This window comes from Schistocerca serialis, chromosome 1 (genome assembly GCF_023864345.2).
Source record: "Schistocerca serialis cubense isolate TAMUIC-IGC-003099 chromosome 1, iqSchSeri2.2, whole genome shotgun sequence".
NCBI lineage: Eukaryota > Metazoa > Arthropoda > Insecta > Orthoptera > Acrididae > Schistocerca > Schistocerca serialis.
Window position 1 is genome coordinate 1,047,310,416 of NC_064638.1, and position 7,378 is coordinate 1,047,317,793.

Sequence of the window (7,378 nt, forward strand, 5' to 3'; positions counted from 1 at the left end):
ATTCCATTGTCATGGGTGGGACAGTTGCACTACGTTTTTCAACAGTCAGATACTGATATAACATAAAGTATAAATAGAAATAAAGTAAAAATTGACTGGTTGCCTTACAAATAATTGTTTTACCTTCCCTTTAAATCTGAATGTCAAAAGTTTACAAATTGAGCTGTTATTCATCTTTAAAACTTTGTCACGGGTGGGACAGCAAATAGACGTAGCATTGAATAACCACCAACATTTTAGAAGAATTCTGTGATTTATGCACTTATTTTCTTTTGAAAATATTGAATTCACATTAATAAAACAATTCTCTACATGACATAATATCAATAAATATTATATTAGTAATACTTACTTACAATAATTGCAATCAAAGACTGTCACGGGTGGGACAAGGAATTGTCACGGGTGGGACTCATGTGAATTACAATCTTTTTTTTTTATTTAAACTGATTTTATTATGTCAGTCAGCTATGAATCAGTAGGTAACATATACTTAGAGGGCACTTTAGGTTTTAATAACTTTGTAGAACATTTTTGTTGCTTATAAATAATATAAATTTTGGTATAGTATTAGTTTACAGTTCTGAGTACTTAATTATTTCACTTGAAGAATGTACCACTTTGAAAAAATACACTTGACCTATCACCCACTTTCGAAAATGTCTAAATTGCCGGGAAACTCATAATATTAGGTGTCCCTAACATGTTTGCCATTTGGATTCGGGAGAATAGCAAGAACTTGTTTAAACTCTCTGTAGGATACATCCTGCTTGTCAGCTTTAAATACATTTGCTGAGTCCCCAACAGATCGCATACACATAATCTGTATTTCCCCATTGTCTTCTACAGTTCTCTGTGCAATTGCAGCATATCTGTATGCAGTGGATTTCTTTCTTGCAGTTTGGAACTCAACTAAAATAAATGTTCCTGGCATGATTTGTTCCACAGCTGGTTCTGAACCTGTAACTTCTTGGGAATTGGGTGTCAACAGGACATCAGGATATGATTCCTCATCACTCATCTCAGAATTTGTGTAGATTAGTGAATATATGTTGGGTGAAAGTGGGAAAACCTCCACTTTCTCTAAATCTGATTTTAGGAAAGTTCTACCACATACTAGGTTACAGGTATTGTAACCGTTGAAGTAATGCTTGCTGCGAATATCTTTTATTTCTTTAACAGCTTTCCAGCGGCCATCCAGAAGGTATCTGTTTTCATCAATATGATCTTTTGTCAGAAGAAGAAAGTTTATTCCAGAAACAGATGATTTGGCACAGTCTAAAAATTCCTGTGCATTGCTGATGATGAGTTTTCTTTGCTTAACTTTATTCCAAACAACCCTTTTTGTTACAGCTCCAATGCCATCCACTGCACCTTTCCCATGTGATGTTGCAAAGAAAAACCATTCTCCAGACACTCCAAAGTCTTGTATCATGTAGCAGGGGTTAGAAATGGTGAATTTGTTCATAAATTGACCTGTGCAACCATCAGAAAAAATTCGTATCGAGGTCAAATTGGGGAGCTCTTGTTTCAGCTTACTTATTGTACTCTTCAAACGTGTATAAACTGAGTACTTGTCATGGCCCAGTTCATCACTCACAATTGCAAATGGCTGTAGCCCTGTTTTCATCCAAACACAAATAGTGACCACTGTAATCTGTGTATGACTCCAGTGGGCACTTTGTATGTCATCTTGTGCCAGTGCTACATAGTTTTCTGCAAAATCTATTTGCAATATCACTTCATCATCACTAACTGATGCTTTCACAGTCTTGAAAGTTCCAGATTGCATCCTTTTGACAAAGAAGTGCTCCTTGAATGTTTTTAGTTGAGACTGAAGTTCAGAGAGAACTTCACAAAGTGTTCCACTGGTAGTAGTCTGTTTAGGGTGACACTCATGTTCGGTCCATTTTCTCCAAAATATTATGTCACACAAATCAAACTTTCCATCTATTAATGTGTGTAAATTCATGATGCATTTCTTGCATTGACTTGTCATGCATATTTCACTTTCTGCATCACAGCAAACAAGATTCATAAGATGAGTGTGAGTAGCAGGGAAACTAGCTATTTCTTTGTGAATGACTTCAATGATGAAGTTGAAGTTAGCATGATATCTGCACACACATACATTGTGAGGCATTTGAGACTTTAGAACAACATTTTTAGGCCGAAACTCGTAGAATTTTGAAATCTTGATATCAGTATCTGGATTGTCTCGCTTAAAAAGAAAAAATGCTTCCTTAACTGTCATATTCATGTAACGTTTCTGCAAGCTAACTCTTTTCCCAGTTTCATGGTCTACAATAGACTTTACATCCTTTATACCAGGTGTCTGCCTGCTGATTTCATAATTTGTGAAAAAATTTTGTATTTTGAGCAGATTATCACCTGTAAGTTTATGAGACGTTTTCTTCACTACTGGGAAAATCTGCTTTACTACCTTTTTAGGTAAGCTTTCACTTACAAGCTTTTTTATTACTGCTGATTTTTTTGAGGGGCTTGAAGGAAGCACCTTCTTTAACCAAGAAACGGCTTTGCCAAGGGACTGAGGACATTTATATGATCCTAACTGGGAAATACAGGTCTCAGACTGATATTCAATTAAAACGGATTTTAGTTTAAGTCTGTACTTCCTTTTTCTTTCAGTTTCCTTCTTTCGATATTCCAATAAAGATTTTTCACTGGAGGATACCTTCATCTTCATATTTTCCCTTCTTCTTTTATCCCACTCTCTTTCTTTTTCTTTATGGACATTGTACTTGCTGGTATCTTTCTTCAGTTTTTCTCAAAGTTTTCTCATACGCTCTGCTGATGTTGTTTTCCCCATTTTCAGAATAAACAGTAAGTTTTTATTTAGTGTAAACCATCAAAGCACTTGTTATATCAACCAATTTAACTTAACAATAACAAGAAGTGTTAAATGGTTTAGATTTGAGTAACATCCAAAAAACTGTCACGGGTGGGACACAATTTCTTTTAACATTTATAGATGATCATTTACAACTTAGAAGGTGCCTTATGGTTCATTGGATGTTTTTATTTGTTTTTCTTACTTCTAACCTAAAATATATAGAATTACTATAATTACTGAATTAGAAGGTAAACTTTTTCATGTTTTTTGTCACGGGTGGGACACTAAATACATGGTAACTTTTGTGCATTAGCTGCATACTTAATAACTTAACTTTCTTTAAAAACTGAAGTTTGTCAGAAAGATAAGATTCTGCTCTTGAAATTTAACAATTAAAACATCAACAATCGCTACAACCCAAATTTAAACAGCTGCCAACACAAAAAGCAAACCTTTTGTTTTCCATCCTCATCTGTAGAATCGCCAACTTTGTTTAACTATATTTCCTCAGCTAATTATGTAATTTTTATAATCTTTTCAGGACAGTAAAATTCAACTTTTGTAGATTCGAAAAACTATAACATTGTTAAATTTAGCATTTTTTCAAAAAATAAGCCTCAGGCTCAGTTTGGCATGGAATGACCCATTTACAGCTGGCAGTTTCATTGATGGCTGATTATTGGCAGGGAATCGATCGACAGTAGTGATGGTGTATAATGATTTTGAACTGTTATTGATGACTGACTTATAACAGGAATATTCTAATGACAACTATTTAATCTCCGTTTTGGAGTCGAATATTTGTTTAATCTCCGTACAATTAGCAGACATTTTAGGCCTAAGCAGCGCAAGGAATGCTTTATGCTGAAGAGTATTTCAATGTGATTTTTTATTAAATAACGAGACACCTGGTAAAAGTTACATACATCCATAGAGATTAATTATGCTTTGTTATCTCTTCAAGGCCCCTACGTCCATCTGTCATAAGTAAAAAAGGTTGCTTTGTATTGTGTAAAAGAAATTCGTCATACTGTGGCATCTAAAGCTCTCTTGTAACTCTCTTAAAATAAGAACATAAGTTTAGCTGATTTCACATCTGTCATTGACCTTGTGATTAATTACGAGCAAAAGTGAATATTAAATTTTAGGGAGATTTTTCAGCGCCAGCTTCCAGAGAGCAGCGGCATTACCTTCCGACCGCGGACGCAGTAAGATTTTCAGTTTCAGATCAACAGACGGCTCGGGAGGTAATACTTCGTTGATTGTTTTGCACCGACGACCCCCCCCCCCCCTTAGTACTGTAGCTTCACTATTTTTCGGGTGCTTTTCCGGCATGCGTGCAAAATCTGTTCTGTAATGATATATACGGCACTGCTAATTTTAATAATTATTATTACCAAAAACAAAAGTAAAAGAATTGTGATACAGCATAAAAACAAGTACGACGCTAGAATGACAGACTTTGTTATGTTATGTGGAGCTTCTATTAGGAGTAAACGTAATGCCCAGTGCTGTTTTCCTAATGAAAAGAATGGGAAGGGGGGAGGCTGGGGACTTACATAATGAAGACCACAGAAGATGGACTATCGCTCAGACTGCTGCACATGTAGGTGAGCTTTTTGTATTGGTTGTCCTCGGCATGCCCATTTGCTTCGAACCCTACTTTAATATAGTCCTCAGCATTCATAGATGAAGTGGAGTCCCACAATTAAAATAAACTTTGAAGATGATAGCAAACAGAAAGCAAATTCCGCAATATTATCATAACTAACATAAGTCCATTTTGCTGAAGCCTGTTTCACAGTCCGATGGACTTATAGGGAGTGCCTCAACACAGACAAAAAGTGGTTTCAGGTTTTCGGGAATGTTCTCTGCACTGTTATCTATATAATCTCTGAAACCTTCTCTTAGATTTTTAAAAGAACGAAGAAACCGACCACACATTTTTCTTATATCTTCTTTCCTTTCTAGCCATGGACTTGCAATGTCAAAGAACCATTTTATACTATCCAAAATATCAATCTCTTTCATGAAAGATCTGAATTCTTGAATGTCATTTGAAATTAGTCTTTGCCTTAAATTGTCACTAAGGCTCTGACAGAATTGTTTCATATTAATTTGTATAGTCATTCTGGTTGATTCTCATCTGGGTACTAGTGAAACGTCTGTGAAGCGACCTTCTGAAGCTTTCTTTGCTTCCTTCAAGCGAGCAGCTGGAATTTTCTTGAATTTTTCAGTGTTCGTAGAACGGAGACGGTACGTTGCCGGACATGGGTTCCTATTCAGAACGTTATATTCTCACTCCCCACTACAGGTCCTGGAAGTTTTCAATTTCCCAACACTTTGTATACTCCTTCCACTTTTCTGCTATCCCGTCTTGCTTAGTACTGGCTTGCCATCTGAGTTCTTGACATTCGTACAGTTGCCTCTCTTTTCTTCATAGATATCTTTAATTTTCCTACAGGCAGCATCTTTTTCCCAGAATTATGCATTTTCCTACAGCCATGCGTTTGTCCTGTAGCCATTACTGCTTAGCCATTTTGCGCTTTCCGCCAATCTCATTTTAGACGCCAGTATTCCCTTTCGTCAGCTACATTTTTATATTTTCTCTTTCATCAATTAAATACAATATTTCATGAGTTATCAAGATATTCTCATTATCTTTTTACCTATGCAATCATCTACTAACTTCCGTATCTCATCTCTCAAAGTTCCCCATTCGTCTTCTGTAGTATTAATTTCCCCTATTTCATCCAACGTTGCCTAATGCTCCTTCTAAAACTCGCTGTAACCTCTGGACACTAACTCTGGTGCCACTGAGAATCTCTACATATGAATATCGTTTCTTTGAATTTCGTGAGCGGTCTTTAAATAAGATTCTGCTACGGTTGTTATTGACGGCTGACTGCATTTAACTTTTGACAGCCAACTGCGTTTCGTTAAACATCTCTATCTACATCTATATCTTTACTCTGCAAACCACCATGAAGTGCATGACAGACGACTCGTCCCACTGTACCAGTTATTAGGGTTTCTTCATGTTCCATTCACGTATGGAGTGTGGAAAGAATGATTCTTTGCATTCCTCTGTGCTTGCAGTAATTATTCTGATCGTATCCTGACAATCCCTATGTGAGTGATGTGTAGGGAATTGTAGTATATTCCTAGAATCATCATTTAAAGCCAGTTCTTGAAACTCTGTTATAGACTTTCTCGGGATAGTTTATGTCGATCGAGCGCTCCAGTTCAGTTTCTTCAATATCTCTGTGACACTCTTCCATAATCAAACAAACCTGTGACCTTGTGTGCTGCCCTTCTCTGTATACGTACAATATCCCCTGTCAAGCCGGGTTCCACACACCTGAGCGATATTCTAAAACCGGTCGCACGAGCTATTTGTAGACAATCTCCTTTGTAGACTGATTGCACTTCCCTAGTATTCTAGCAGTAAACTGATGTCTACCACTTGTTTTACCCACGACTGAGCGTAGATAATCATTCTATTTCGCATCTCTACAAAATGTTACACCAAGGTATTTGTGTGAGTTGGGCGATTCCATTGATATTATAGTCATAGGATGTTTCGTTTGGTGAGGTGCACCGTTTTACATTTCTGAGCATTTAAAGCAAGTTGCCAATCTTTGCGCCACTTTTAGATCTTATCGAGATCTGACTGAACATTTGTGCAGCTTCTTTGAGACAGTACTTCGTTACAGATAACAGCATCACCTGCAAAAAGCCTGAGGCTACTGTTAATATTGTCTGCAACGTTATTAATATACAACATGAACAGCAAGGGTTCCAACACACTTACCTGGGACATATCTGAAGTTACTTCTACATCTGATTATGGCTCTTCATCCAATATAGCATGATGTGCCTTCCTACCAAAATGACGTCAATCCATTCTCAAATTTCTCTTGGTACCCCACATGATCGTACTTTTGACAATAAGCGTAGATGTGGTACTGAGCCAAATGCTTTACGAAAATCAAGAAATCTGCACCTACCTGACTACCTTGCTCCAAAGCTTTCCGTATGTCGTGTGAGAAAAGTGCGAGCTGGATTTCACATAATCGATGGTTTCGGAATCCAAGCTGGTTGGCATTCTGGAGGGCATTCTGTTCAAGATATGTAACTATGCTTGAGTTCAGAATATGTTCTAAGACTCTACAACAAATCGATATCAAGGATAGTCAACGGTAGATTTGTGGACCTGTTCTACTACTCTTCTTGTAGACGGTGTGACCTGTGCTTTTTTCCAGGAACTGAGTACTTTTTTTTGTTCGAGGGATCCATAGCTTTATACATTATTTTACACGAAGTTTCTCGTTGAGATATGACACTACTGCCAACTGTCCTTTATATTTTGGTAATAATTATTGCTTACAACTGTTCATGGTCACCGATACTAGTTTCTGCTGGGAACAATTGTGTGTGTGTGTGTGTGTGTGTGTGTGTGTGTGTGTGTGTGTGTGGGCTTCTTCTTCTTTTTTTTTTTTGAGGAATTGTACGGTAGAAGTT